The 14,860-nt window shown below is 36.8% G+C and overlaps 1 pseudogene; it reads left to right on the top strand.

Annotated features, from left to right (window-relative positions):
• Positions 1-8,143: 8,143 nt before the first annotated feature.
• The window catches only part of LOC131777643 (uncharacterized), a 45,226-nt pseudogene continuing 38,509 nt past the window's right edge, over positions 8,144-14,860 (top strand).

Below are 14,860 nucleotides of genomic sequence, written 5' to 3'. Positions count from 1 at the left end.
TTTTTCCGGGGGGGGGGACTTTTTGGTTTTTTTAGAAGGGAGGTTGGACCAGTTGTCACTAATAGAGCATCTGGAGGGGGGTGTCTGCTGATAAGGGAAATCCTTAAAATACTACAGAGCCATAGAAGGGTGGCGGTGGGAACAAAATGTTTCCACCCTACTCACCCCCCACCCCCAGAAGATAAATAAGCCAAAACAAAAAACATTCGAGAGATTGAAGAACTGCTTTTAGGAAGGGTACAGTTGGTGACTCTTGCCAGTCCTCTCCCCACGTTCGCATTAAGTGAGCCTTTGAGGATTGTGTCAGCGTCAGTTTTGGCATAATTTAGCAAACTGCTGAAGTATACAAGATAGTTGTTGTTTTTGTATGCTAGTTTAATAAACTTGACTTTGCATATCTAACTGGGCTACTCAAAAACTAGGTAATTTAGTTTATCAACTGAGTTGATAACGTAAATTGGTCACCGCAAAGAGTTTAGCCGCTGAAGTTTTCAGCGTTAGAGCGATTGACGAAGGGCTAATGCTCGAAACGTCAGCTTTTAAAATTTTCACGGGGGCAAATTAACTTTATCAACTCGGTTGATAATAGTAAACTACCCTATTATACTCTTCCACCGACGCAGCACCACTGTTTCTCTAGAAACTTGCCCCCTTTACTCAAAATCTATGCAGGCAAGGGAAAGGTGCATGTGACACAGCAGCAATTAATCTAGAAAGTATGGGTCACATGATGAGGCGAGATGTAAAGAATCCTGTCTGTTGTCAGTCCTTAGCCAAAAGATTTGCCCCTTCGAAGGTTATACTTTACACCCCACAGTTTGCCATGACAAACAACAATGATTAGAGATGCATCACCACAGGCGGTTTTTACCTATGCAGCACATCCCATCGTTGTCTACACAGGTTGCAGTTGTCCTCCTCTCACAAACCATTTCACTGCATGTCCCTTACCAGTCCGTTACCAGTCACTGCATGTCCCTTACCACTCCCTTACCAGTAAAACCAGCTACCATAAGGGGCAAGGGACCCTGCTCTGCGTTCCTTGGGTCAATGTCTGGCACGTCAAGAAGGATAAGATTATTGATGTCAGTGTCAGTACTCTGTGCGGAAAAACAGAACACATTCTTATATCCTGTTGTTTTCACTGGTTGCGGTTCTTCCTTCTCAAGAAACCACTACACGGCCTGTCAATTACAATTCAAAAAAGGAATCATAAATAGGGAGAGATTCTCAGCAGACCTTGACTCATTGTTTGGCACGTGGGTTAACATCAGAGCAATGATTTAAGGGTTACCACCCAGTGCAGCAAGTAGTAATGAATTCCATCCTCCTTTGTTCATCAGACACGGATCTGCTCCTCTCTTCGTTAAGCCCTGAACCGCTTGAACCTTGCCACTCACAGAAACATTCATTAGCAGCGTTCTACCTTTTGCATCTTGGGAGTCAACAGAAAAATCAAGAAAAATGTCGCCTAAAATCATATTATTTGAACAGAAATTTGAAAATAAATGTTAAAAGAAAGGCAACCAATAATAATAATAATAATAATAATAATAATAATAACGGAAATATCTTCACAGTGGAAATGAAAGCATTTCAAAATATCACTCAATACTTTTCCAGGTAGGTACTCAGTCGCTCAGAAACTGACATTGATTCACAGAAACAGGGGGAGCACCATTTTTATGTATTAAAGAGGATGAACGATGAAAAGTTATGCACTTCTGAGGGTAGTGGGTCATCTGTGAAACATGCTTTAATCTGATGGTACAGGAAGTGTATTATAGATAGTACAATTTTTATGACTTTGTTGAGTGAAGACTATAAGATAATCTTTTTTGGTCCAGTTGCTGAGGGAATAGAGAGCACTTTGGAACAGTGAGGCTCAATATTCTGTTAATCAGTTCCTCAAACTCTAAGTGAAACTATGATTAAGAATCAGCATGATCTAATTTTAGGAACAGCAGAACAGCTTTTGAAAACCTACAGATGCTGTAACCACTTTAGACTAGCTGCTTACCATAAGTAACTCATATTTGAAACTCCAGCTCAAATTGCACTTTAAATTGAATACGTTTGAAACCAAAAATCCCCTTTCTTTGAAATGTTTTGTTTTTTAAACACAGGTATCTTGTTCCCAAACTTATTAACTGATCTATTCATGCTCAAATTCAAGCACAAACAAAACCTTTCAGCGGCTTTAAACCATTTCCTTCCCAAGATCTTAATAGTAATTCTCCTTACTGTCTGACACATAATTTTTATGACGTTAGTTCAGAGAATTTGGTATTGGATCAACTTCTAATCTCCCACTAGACTTTTTCTTAATTATCGTCACTAGTCTGCTTGATATTGTATTAACATTGTAAGGAGAAATTCTGTGTTGGTCACCAGTGGAAGTCAAAGGGTTAAACAACAATTCACAGGTAAAGAACAAGTCAGTTTTAATGGCATGTTATTATTTTGATAGTGTCTTTATTGTCCATGAATACAAATAGAAAGATCATAATCAGACAAACTTGTCGCAGGTGAGACAATTACCCAATACATCATTTTAATGGGCATTGCGTTATGCAACGATGGAGCGTGATATTTAAGTGCTTTTGGATTGCCGAGCATTGTTGATCATCTTTTGTAACAAATTTCAAATGGTAAATAAAATACAGCCTTATGCAATGAGTATCAAAACAAAGTTGTCTTCCTTAGTTCAGATAACATGTCTTGCCAAAGTGAGAGATAGGTAAGTAAAAGCAAAACAGTTGACTTAGGGTGTGGATAAAAATGACTCTTAGGAGGTGAATAGGGGTGGATTGGATTCAAGGGTGGGCTCCATTTAATCGTGCAATAAGTAAAGGAAGTTGGGGAGGGGGCTGCTGAAACTTGTTTTCATTCTAGAGTTGACCGCATCCAGCACAACTTTCTTTCGCTGCTTTCTGCCTGTTCCATCTCTGGAGTCTATAGACAATCCAAAAGAAAGCGTGGACTTCATCTTGGTGACGTCGCTGTCTCTTTCAGCAGAGTGTAACTGTTTCAATGCCTTGTTGTCCTCGCTCACAAAGGTGCCGCCTAAAATCGTAAAATTCTAAAAGGAATTAAGGCAGCATAATACAAGAACGATGTAGACACATAAGATTTATTATGGAACTAGTAAATTTTACTTTAGGAGAAATATCAGGCGACAAGGAGATTTGCTATTGTATTCACGAGTAGTCAAGTTTTCCGGTCGATCTGTACACCTCATAAGAGAGACTTAGAGTCTCTCTGGCCATGACCAAGTGTGTCGACGCGTGGATTAAAATGCACGCTTGATCTGCACAATACGAGCGGATCACTTGCTCAGTGCACATGCAAACAACAAGGGTGTAACTAGTTCTACCAAAGAGCAACACACGAAGTGCACGACACACCACCAGGTTAGCAGACAAAATCCAAGTATCCCTAATAAGATTCACGGATGGACAACACGACCCGAGAATACATTAGGCGATTCGTACGGGTCACACGATTCGTGAATTTTTCACGCGATCTCTAGGGATCGTACGAAACGACAAAATCTACCATGGCCTGAAAGACTCAAGTGGTGAAAAAAGTCTCTTTAATAACATTTATGGATCGACACCACGACCTTGCGACTCGTGAATACAGCAGACGAGTCGCGCGTTAGGAGCGTACGACTCGTAAATACATTTCAGATCATTACACGATAATAATAATAATAATAATAATAATAACTTTATTTAAGTGTCAGCGTATTTAGCACTGCTGTGCTAATTGGGGACACTGTAAATAAGGAAACAAATATCGTAAATGAACAGAAACTCGTTAAAAACCCCAACTGGTAGGAGGCAGACCAGTTGGCTATTTACAAAGCGTGCAGGAGTTGAATTCGGGGCCACCGAAGACAAATCCATCCAGTGGCAGGGAGGAGGACTTGAACCCGGGACCTCCGGCTTACAAGTGCAGCGCCCTAACCACTAGGCCACGCTCGCCTCCTCAAACGGATTCCACGGTACGGATATCGTACGGATCGACGAGTCACTTTAAATTTACGACTCCTTACAATCCGTGGTATTGAACAATCCTCGCCAAACTTGCGCGTAAAAACAAAAAAGGAAAAGGCAGAAATGATGAGTGTCTACTAATAAGTCGTGCTCTTTCTCTCTCGATTTGCTTTACTAGTAGTAATAGTTCGGCCCTAAAACAAATTCTTGCCCCTGATGGGAATTTCTCGGTTTCTGCTCGCTGAAAAAAATCTAATTAATGGCGAACTTCCCGTTCGCTAAACACAAACAAAACACACTTGAAGAATCACGTTTTTTTTTAGAATACATTCTCCTCACTGGTTTCACAAGGTTTTTCCTCTTAACTCACAAGGATGCGTTCTTCAAAAATTACAATAAAACCATTCACGTACTGTATTAAACCTATTCCTATTGATTAAACGTCATCATCCATTTCTGATCTGTGTCACACTGCGCTTATATGAGAAATTACATCTTAATCAACTTTGAGTTTTAAAGGGATTGTGGCCAAGCACCAGAATATAAATGTTACAAAAAATTGAAGTAAAAAAGTGTAATATCGCTGATCGGTCCCAGTCTCTCCCCCTTGCATATTAAATTACTGATAGGCACATGGTATACCTTTTACAACAGTGACTGTATCTGTTGCTGTAAAAGATTCTTTTTTATTTCTCTCTGCTTGTTCTCAGAACGGTTGAATCAAGTACAGCTGTACCTAAATCAGGCGAATTTGAAAAAAAAACACCAACAACAAAAAACCAGAAAACGCAGTAATTAAATGAACCAAACGCAGGCAAGACTCAAATGTTAAACATGTTCAATGCAGAGCTAAGTAAAATAAAGCATATTTTGCCTCCAGTTTCAGCTTCAGTGAAGTGTGGGACCAGAGTGTTATATGGAAAAAAGGCAGACAAAATTATATACGCTGAAACATTTTGACAATTGATCCAAGTGCCAATTGACTGACCCATAAGCCATAAATAGATATAGATAGCTATTTTTGATCAACATATCATTCTATGTTTGGGAACCGACTCATTTCATTCTTTATTGGTTCAAGATTTATCTATATAAATGTATACTCTCATGAGATCTCTTTTTTTGGAGTTTAGTCAAGTGGCGCTTTGATTGATAAGTGTTAGGATAATAAAGTTCTACAGGTATTGTTTCCATACATTTCCTTATTGGTCGTAATTAAAGCAGAAACAGTTACATAAATTCTATATTTTTTAAATTTAAGCTTTATCTCAGTCAGCAATTACATGAAGGTCTTTGCTTGACCATAGTTGATTATTCCAAATAATTTAAGGTGCTAATTATAATCCTCTAACATTGTGAAAAAAAGTTTAGAGCTAAATTTATTAATACTTTTTATTCTCCTTGTCAGACCTGATAGATTTATTGATCTGTTGCATACAAGCTAGTCTAACAGACAGTTACAATTTAGGCTTTTTAACTCAGATATCTTTACAATGTAGCATAAAGCTTATTCACTGGGTATGCACTCTTCTAGTTTGTTCCAGCTCTCTGTTTTCAACTCAAGTTTGTTAATAAGTATTAATTTCCTATATAATATATTACTGTTTTCATATTGTCTTCTGTTTGTTTACCTCTAAGTTTATTTTGCAATTACCTATCAGATATTAAGCAGCAATAAAGTTTCATAAAACAAAACACAACACAGTCTTGACAGCTGTGTGGAGCTTTGTACACACAGTTAACCCTTTAGCCCCTAAGACTGACTAGCATCTAATTTCTCCTTTCTATTTCACCCCTAAATCAAACATGAAAGTTAGGAAAATAGAGGAGATGATCACCAACTAAAGCAGCTCTTGACCGTTACACAAATTCTCCTTGTCAGCCTCTTTGAAAATGTATGGAGAACAGTATGGTGAATATGCATACTGATGTTAGGGTGTAAAGGGTTAAGAGAAAATATAAGTAATTACCTCTCTGTAAGTTAATAGCATTAAGCCTACAGAGATATGAATGCACATAGCTCACTCTTACATGCCAAAACTTTTTTCTTATCAGATGTGTAAGTCTTATTCACAATAATTGGTCATTTCTTTACAAGGTAAATATGCAATATTATGTGTTCCCTGAGACACTTTGCAGCCCTAATAGGTATACAATACATATCTATTTTAGCAAAATTTAAATGTTGCATCTTTCCTTCACTGCTTGTGTGTACCAAAATATGTTTCTCGTAACAGCTTTTTTCTTCTGTTTCCCTGCCAATCCCAAATCAAAACTGACTAAATTTAAGTTGCAGAAGAATCAAAACTTGACCCAACAATACTTCAAGTGTCACCAAGAGGTAGCAAAAAATATGTGTATAACTAAAAGTTCCAATATGCAATCATCATCAACATTAAAAGTTATCTTCTATAACCATTTTTAAATTTGCTTTTAATTGGTATTCTGTGGCATCTCTTTATAATTCATCCAAAAATGTATATGATACAGTCACATAAAATTTTGACTGATTACTACATGGTGGAGATGCATTGAAAAAAAATTATTGCCAGCTAAAAAATTCCATTTTTACAACTTTTCCTTAACAGCCTGTATTTTTTTTTTTTTGATACAACTTTGCATTCCCTTTCACTTGTTAAATTTTAGAAATGACTGCTTAAATCTTTACTTCATTATTTTTTTTGCATTTACAAGATGGGAAACTCACAAAATCTCTGGTGGGTTAAGTAATAAAAAATTTCAGTTCGCTAAATATCTGTCACTCAAAGAAAACGTATATTTGGGTTTAATGAATCGCTATCAAATTTCAACATCATCCCTTTGGAAAAAGCCACGTTACTATAAACTAAACAAATTTAGGTAAAATTTCCGCACAGCCCAATACTATTGTAAAACAAATCTGTTTTCCCAATGGAAATGTATTGGAGTCTTTAGTTACTTTTTTTTTTTCAGTTATTTTAATTTCATAACTTTATTTATTTTTATCTATATGTTCCTTAACTCAAATGCCTGGTTATGGGTTCTTTTGAGAAGCTGAAAATTTTGGAACTTATCGTTTTATAAACCAGTGTAATTAAAAACTCTTCCGGCGAAGAATCAAGTTTTTATTGCAACAAGCACATCTTAATCGATAAAATTGATGACGACAGATTGTTTCGCAAATCGTAAAAGAGGAGAGTCAGAACAACTCACGGTCTGGGTAATATGAGCATCGATCCTACACGCCAAATCTTTGAAGCGTTTAAAAGAGTTTTTATGTGTCTGACTCACGTCACCGAACGGTACCCTTTTTCCCTCTCCTAAACAAACAAAATGAAATAAAAATGAAAAGGAAAGGAAAAGGAGAAGAACAATGCACCCGGCTCTCCGTACTCAACGTCTTGTCTCGTACCCATATCCTACCGATTAACTCTAACTGAAATGAAGGATCGTTACAACCGCTTAGCCGTGGAGGTCTGGGTACAAGGCTACCAGTGTCCAGAAAAGGGGATGATGACGTGTGTTTGGATCACTCCAGTTTAGTTTTCCCTACTACAATCGTCCTATGAAGGAAAGAAAAAAAAAAGACACAAAAAAAAAATAACAAAAAAAAACAAATTGAAGTCGGTCATTTTAAAATCATCAAAGCATTCTCTTCGTTTCGGCTAGATCGTTTTTTTGTTTGTTTGTCAACGTTATCAAAAATTGAAAGGTATGACAGCTTGAGCAGAGGAGGCCACGATGTCGTCAAAATGAATCTCTGTCCAACAGACATCTTTATACGGTGGACAAGGACACTAAAACTGAGATCTTTGTTGCACAATGCCTGGTTTAAGAGCGTTAACAAAAGTTCTATGCATTAACATGTTGTTACTGAGGATGAGGAGACAAGAAATCTAAGTTTCGTTTCCATTCGATTGCGGTTTATGATGGCTTCTCTTTTTGTGTCTTAGAGAATGTTGAGTTCGGTCATTTCCGAGTGTAACAAGAAAGAACCAAGGAAGAATATATAAGAGACTATTACAGTTCTTCTTGATATGGACCTAGGACTATTCTCTTTTCCGTGACGTTTCGGAAAATGTTCGGAAAGTGTTCGGAAAGCTCTTATTTCGCACGCGACTTAAAGGCGGAAGTTGCGTGTAAAGATCCAGCGTACGAGTGATTCTCTTTTCTGCACTTCACATTTGTCTATTGAAAAAGCCTTGAGATGGAAAGAGGATCCTTGAATGCACTCGACGCGAATTCTGTGAAAGATAAAGGGATAACTAAAGACCTCGAGGGCGGAGCATCTTGTAGCGCAGAAGTAATCTTGGATCAGTGTATTGACGTTATGTTTATCTGTGGCGAGTGGGGCTCTTCGAAAGGTGGATTATCAACGTTTAACAGGGAGCTTGCTTTGAATCTAGCGAAGTATTCGAAAGAAAGAATCAGGGTTCACTGCTTTGTTTGCCAAAGCACAGAAGAAGAACGACAAGATGCGAGCAGCAATGGAATCCATTTAATCACAGCACAGCGACCTCCTGGATCTAGTGATCCGCTTGAATGGATTCGATTTCCACCATCAGAGCTTCCCAATCCTGACATCATCGTTGGCCACGGTAGAAAGTTTGGTGGTGCGGCTTATTCCATTCGACGAATAACAGGCTGTAAGTGGATACACTTTGTGCATGTGTTTTGCGAGGACCTTGGAAAGTACAAGCTGGAATGCAGCGTTACGGCCGATGCAATTGCAGATAACGAAGCGAAGAACAAACGAGAACTGGAGCTCTGCAAAGCATCTGACTTAGTCGTTGCAGTAGGCTCCCTACTACAAGGAAAATATCAAAGAAGTCTGCCAGATTTCAAAGTAGAAGTCATTACTCCGGGGATTTTCGAAAAGTATGTCAATCCAACAGCAAGGAAATCGAATAAATTTGAATCATCAGGAGAAGATGAGTTTCGCATCTTCATGTTTGGTCGTGGAAGCTTTGAGGACTTTGAACTGAAAGGATACGATATAATCGGTAAGGCTGTAGCTTCACTGGAAAGAAAATTCGAGCTCACTTTTGTTGGTGCACCACAAGATCAACAACGGAAGATTGAAAAATGGTTCCTGGAGGAAACGAAAATAACACGGAATCAACTAACCATCAGAGGCTTTTGTAATTACGAAGAAATGAGAGAGATGTTTCGTCAAGCGGATGTAGTTGTGATGCCATCCCGCACCGAGGGCTTCGGGCTGGTGGCCCTAGAGGCCATATCAGCTGGTGTGCCTGTACTGGTCTCCAGGGAATGTGGTATAGCCAAAGCCCTTCAAACTGTGGATGGTGGGATGGCTGTGGTCATCCCATCAGCTTCACCAGAGGAATGGGCAAAAAAAATCCAAGAGCTATCACAGCAAACACCAGATGAGAGGTATGCCTATGCCCTGCATCTGAGAGGGAATTATGGGAAGAGGTACCACTGGAAGGAGGAATGTGAAAAGTTTATGAAGATGATTCTGCAGTTGGCTCCCAGTCCCACTCCTAAGGAGACTGTATTCACAGGTTTGCTTCAGTAACTATAACCAAAATTTCTAAGTCAATTTTAATTTCAAAGAATATTTGCACTGTGAGAACTATAGCTACTGACTTCCACAAGAAAGATTTTTTCCTTTGTAAAGGAAACAATTGTTTTACTTTCCTGTGCTAAGCTATTAGATGATCAGGAACTGTCTCTAATTCTTGTTTTTGGTGAATGAAGGTTGCTACTTATTGATGCCCTTACAATTGTTTTTGAAAAAATAATCAAGAGAGAGATTACTCATTTAAGATATATTTTTCCAAGATGACTTACCATATTTCCTTGAATAAGTGCCCATGTTCTAATAAGTGCCCTCCCCCAAATAAGTATGCACCACCTAGACCATAATTTCAAACGAGCAACCCCTCCAATAACTGCCCCCCCCCTCCTTCCTCACTTTTAAAAAGTAGGTGTACAATGACAACCTGTTTCTATTGCCACTTCATTTATAACTTTTTAAACTTCACCTACAGTTTAATCAGTGGAGGAGAATAGTTTCTTTTCCATTCAGTTATTCCTATCTCCATATCAGAGTCCCTTAACTTGTTACACCCCAACATCAGCTGACATGTTTTCCATATTGTTCTCAATACATTTCCAAAGGGATGACAAGGAGAATTTGTTTTATAATCTAGAGCTTCAATTGATGGCGATAATTTCATTTCTTCTTGTGACCTTTATGTGTGATTTTGGGGATGATATGGTAAAAAGAAATTAGATGCTAGTCACTCTCAGGGGTTAAAGCATTATGTGTCTTATCTGTTGTTTTTAATTCGTCCCATTAAGCACCATCCTAATCTGGTAATTTCTCCTTCAAACCCCCATGGGCACTTATTGGAGGAAGTACGGTATCCTAAAATTTAAAATTAATTTCAAGTGGCTTTATTCATTTTCGTTATTTCTAGAAAAGGCTCCATGCAGTTCAAACGATAAAGAACAAACACAAAGGAAGGAGGTTTTCACAGGAACTGGTAAGTTTTGTATAATGTTTGTAAAATCCTTGAACAATAAGCAATATTTGCTGGGATTAGGATACAGGTCTAAAGAATTCATATTATTTACAAAAGTTAATACTTTCACAAATTTTTTTACTGCATACACATTATTGTAACAATTTTGTGACATAAGTAGAATTGTGTCTTTTAAAATTTGCAAACCGTTATGTGCCATCAATTCAAAGCTTCAAAATCCTTCCCACAAGTAACATGTTAGGCAACCTCCCAGACGTTTGCCTGTGGGCTGCACAGGAAGGAGCTAGGAGGGAGATGTTGAAGCTTAAAAATGGTTGGCAGATAATAAATAAATATGTTTGCTAGCGATGATACTGGCTTATCTGATAAATATTTCTCCTCACTTTCTGCAGGTGATCTTCCACACAGTGGCCTTGAAGTTGGGAAAAGAGATGGAAGGGAACAAAGTGAGTCTGCACCAGGTGGGTGAATGAACATGTAACATTGCAGGTTATATGCCCTAATTTGGTTCTTTTCTGAAAAGTGAGCCTGCATGATATTGTTTGAACTGTACAACAGTTCTCTGACACTCAGAGGGTGTAGTTACAAAATACTACTGTAACATTTAATGCTTAAGTGTTGTTGAAGGATTGTATAAAAGTCTGCTGATATTTTCTGTTAATGTTGCACAGCATTTTATGGTGAAAATTCTGAAAGTTCTATGTTTTGACACAAAATCTTCTATTAAACAATACTTTTTTGACATCTCTTTACTCACACACAATATTTACTGAGCCTTAGAATCTTCAGAATGTCATTAGGCCTTGCTTGAAGTCCTTTGTTTTCACTCTATAGCCTCAATTTGCATCTTAAGGGAATCATAGTGTTGTTGACTCAAAAACTTATTTTGCTGCTTTTAAGACCTGGATGTTAATTATTTTCCAGGCAGAATATTTTATAGCAGTTTTACTTTTCATTTTGTGTTCTAGAAGGTCTAACGTAATCATAAAGGTACAGAAAATTAGACTTGAAAATATTGGATCATTTCTTGTCCACCACATGGCATGGGCAGGTATGGGTGGTTCAGGTGTCAATGTTTAAACTGAAAAATTCTTATTCCTATCCTCAGCCTTACAGATATGTAAATGAATTACTTTTGTATTTTGTCCTGTGTATAAGATCCAGACACTTCAAATAAAACAGCAGAACAAACAAGAGAAAGAAGGACAGGTGGGCAAGCGGAAGGTACATATATTTAACTCATTTTGTAGAATGCCACAAAAAAAATGCAAATTTTTTCTTGTTATTGTACCTTTTGTAGACCCAATTAAGTGAGGATATTTGCATATGCTCTTCATCAATATGAGGATATGATTAAATTATTTTGACCACAGATGGAAACAGTTTTTTCCTTTGGTTTGTGAACAGTAAACAGCTGCCTGCTTTCAGCAGAATTGTATGATATGAAAAGTAGAAGCTGTTTAAAACTAATTAAGAATTATTCTGAGTTAACATACAGCAGTTATCATTCAGTATGTATGATTTGAATAGTTCCTTGAGGCGACATTTTCTTGGAAACCCAACATCAGCTTGTTCAATTTTATTGAACAAATATTCTACCAATCCAACATTTTTTGTAGCAGTGAAATGATCCAAGGAATTATAAATTGTACAAAACAATGAAAACAGTTAAAAAAAAAAAAAGAAAAATGGCTGCATAGGGCTATTATATATTATAGAGGTGTATGCGTTGCAATTTATGACTATCTTAATTCAGTTTTCGCTGCAGATCAAGACACCTCAAATAAAACAAGAGAAAAAACAAAAGGAGACAAGAAAAAAGTTCAAGCAGCAGGTATGTATATTAATTCCTTTTTTAAAATTTTATTAGTTATACATAATTCTAATTAATCAGCTGGAGCCCAGGGATAATTTTGATTGCTCATATTGTCATCCAACAGGTGAAAAAAGCCAGCTTTTTCTTTATTTTGTGTACTAAGTCTACAGCGACTTAACTTTATAGTTTCTGCACAGTTATAAGAAAATTAAAAGCTCTTTAAAATTGATTAAGATATTCTAGTTTCGATCGGTCTTAATATAATAATATATATTATAATAATAATAATATATATCTTAATATATACCAAGTACTCTGAGATGACCATAATTCCACTCAATGCTAACAATAGAAAACCTCTTTCATTTTCACTGACCTAAAATCCTCATTGATTAAGTACTTAAAGAAGGTCATGATCATAACTTCAGTGTTTTCATTCTATGCAGCTTTAGACACTTCAAATGAAACAAGAGGACAAACACAGGGAGACGAGGGAGAAGTGCAAGCAGCAGGTATGTAATATTTGTCTACTTGCAGGATCCTTTAGGTAAACAAAAAACTCCTGTAAAGGAGTGTTTTCAATGACAGCTGTGAGCACAGGCATCCCAAGCTCACGTCTTCAGAAACTGGAGCAGAAACGTCAGTGAATAATTTCCTTAGACTAGTTAATTTTCTTCAACTAAACAGCAAGTATGCCACAGCATCTTCCAGTCTAATACTATGACCAACTACTGTATTTCCGAGGCCATTATATCAAACAAGCTCCCCCCTAGAATTATCACTTCTGCTTCTCTCCCACTTTCCTAAATAAAAGGAAAACCTGATTCTGTTACCACTTTATTGATGACTTTTTAAGCTTCAACTTAACTGCTAAATAAGTACAGTTTATAATTTAATTCTTACTAAACACCCTCCTCGATTAAGCAACTTCCTTCCACTAAGTGCCCCTCCTTCTAACCAAAACTTTAAATAATTCGCACCCGGACACTATTTAATGTATGTAGAACTTCTGTAAATATTCTTGCTTTGCTTTCAACTTATAGGGAAATGTATGGAAATAAATGTAGATAACTTTATTATCCCAACACTTATAAAAGCACTATTTGAGTAAACTCCAGAAAGAGATTGAGCTAGTTCTCAAAAATGATTTAATAGGTAATCAAAGAAGAGCTTAAACTAAATAAGAAATTTATGTTTCTAAAACTACTAAATTTGGTAAAGCAAAGACCTTTGTGTAACTGCTGATTGGGATGAAGCTATTTAGTGTATGTAGAACTTTTGAAACTGTTTCTGCTTGACTTTCAACTTATAAGGAAATGTATGGAAATATGTGTAGAACTTTATTATCTGAACACTTATCAATCAAAGCATTATTTGAGTAAACTCCAGAAAGAGATTTAGAATGTGGATAAATCCTTCAAGTAATGACGAAGGATATAGGTTAGTTGTTGCAAAAAGATGATATTTATATGATTGGTAATCAAAGAAGAGCTTAATTTACTTGCAGTATTCGTGTTAGCTTATGGGTCATTTAGCATTTGGATCAAACAATATCAATATGTTAGTGCTTGTCTTACTCTTTCTTCCACAACACTTTTCATTCTTCTAACTTTTAATGAACAAAGTTTTTAAAACCTGATTGAATCTTATAATGTCCTTTTAAACTACAATTTATTTCATTCATGCGCAGTAGTTTTGCAGATCAAAATAATTCATTTGTAATAAACTAGAAACTTCTTCATGTAATCATCATGTAATGGCATCAGTTCAGGTAAATATTGGGTTGCGTTCAGTGCAACATTTGAATTTCAACCCATTAAATACCATCCTTCCAGTTATTCCCCCCCCTCCCCTCCCACCCTCATGGGTTCTTATGGAAAGAAATATGGTATCCTGAAATTTAAAATTAATTTTAAGTAGCTTTATTCATTTTCATTATTTCCAGAAAAGGCTCCATGTAGTTCAAATGATAAAGAACAAACACAAAGGAAGGAGGTTTTGGTGGCAACTGGTAAATTTTGTATAATTGTAAAATCCATGAATAATAAGTAATATTTGCTAGGAAGGGTACAGGTCTAAAAAAGTCATATTATGAACAAAAGTTAATATTTTCATGAATATTTCTACAGCATACACATCAATTTAACAGTTTTGTGATTGAAGTAGAATTGTGTTATTTAAAATTTTGCAAACAGTCATGTGCCATCGATTCAAAACTTTATCATCCTTCCCACAGGCAACCCTCAGGCAACGTCCTGGGCATTTGCACTTGGGTTGCCCAGGGGGGAAGGGGGAGATGTGGAAGCTTTGAAATGATTGGCAGATTGATTGGCAGATAATAAATAAAATTGTTTGCTTGCTATGATATCAGCTGATCCAATAAATATTTCTCTTCCCTTTCTGTAGGTAATCTTCCACACAGTGGCTCAGAAGTTGGGAAAAGAGAAGGAAGGGAACAAAGTGAGTCTGCACCAGGTGGGTGAATGAACATGTAACATTGGAGGTTATGCCCTAATTTTTCTCTTTTCTGAAAAACAAGCCTGCATGATAGT

The sequence above is a fragment of the Pocillopora verrucosa genome, chromosome 5 (assembly GCF_036669915.1).
Source record: "Pocillopora verrucosa isolate sample1 chromosome 5, ASM3666991v2, whole genome shotgun sequence".
In the NCBI taxonomy this organism is placed as follows: domain Eukaryota; kingdom Metazoa; phylum Cnidaria; class Anthozoa; order Scleractinia; family Pocilloporidae; genus Pocillopora; species Pocillopora verrucosa.
The sequence above is the reverse complement of the archived record's forward strand: the minus strand, read 5'-3'. Positions and strand labels throughout refer to the sequence as shown.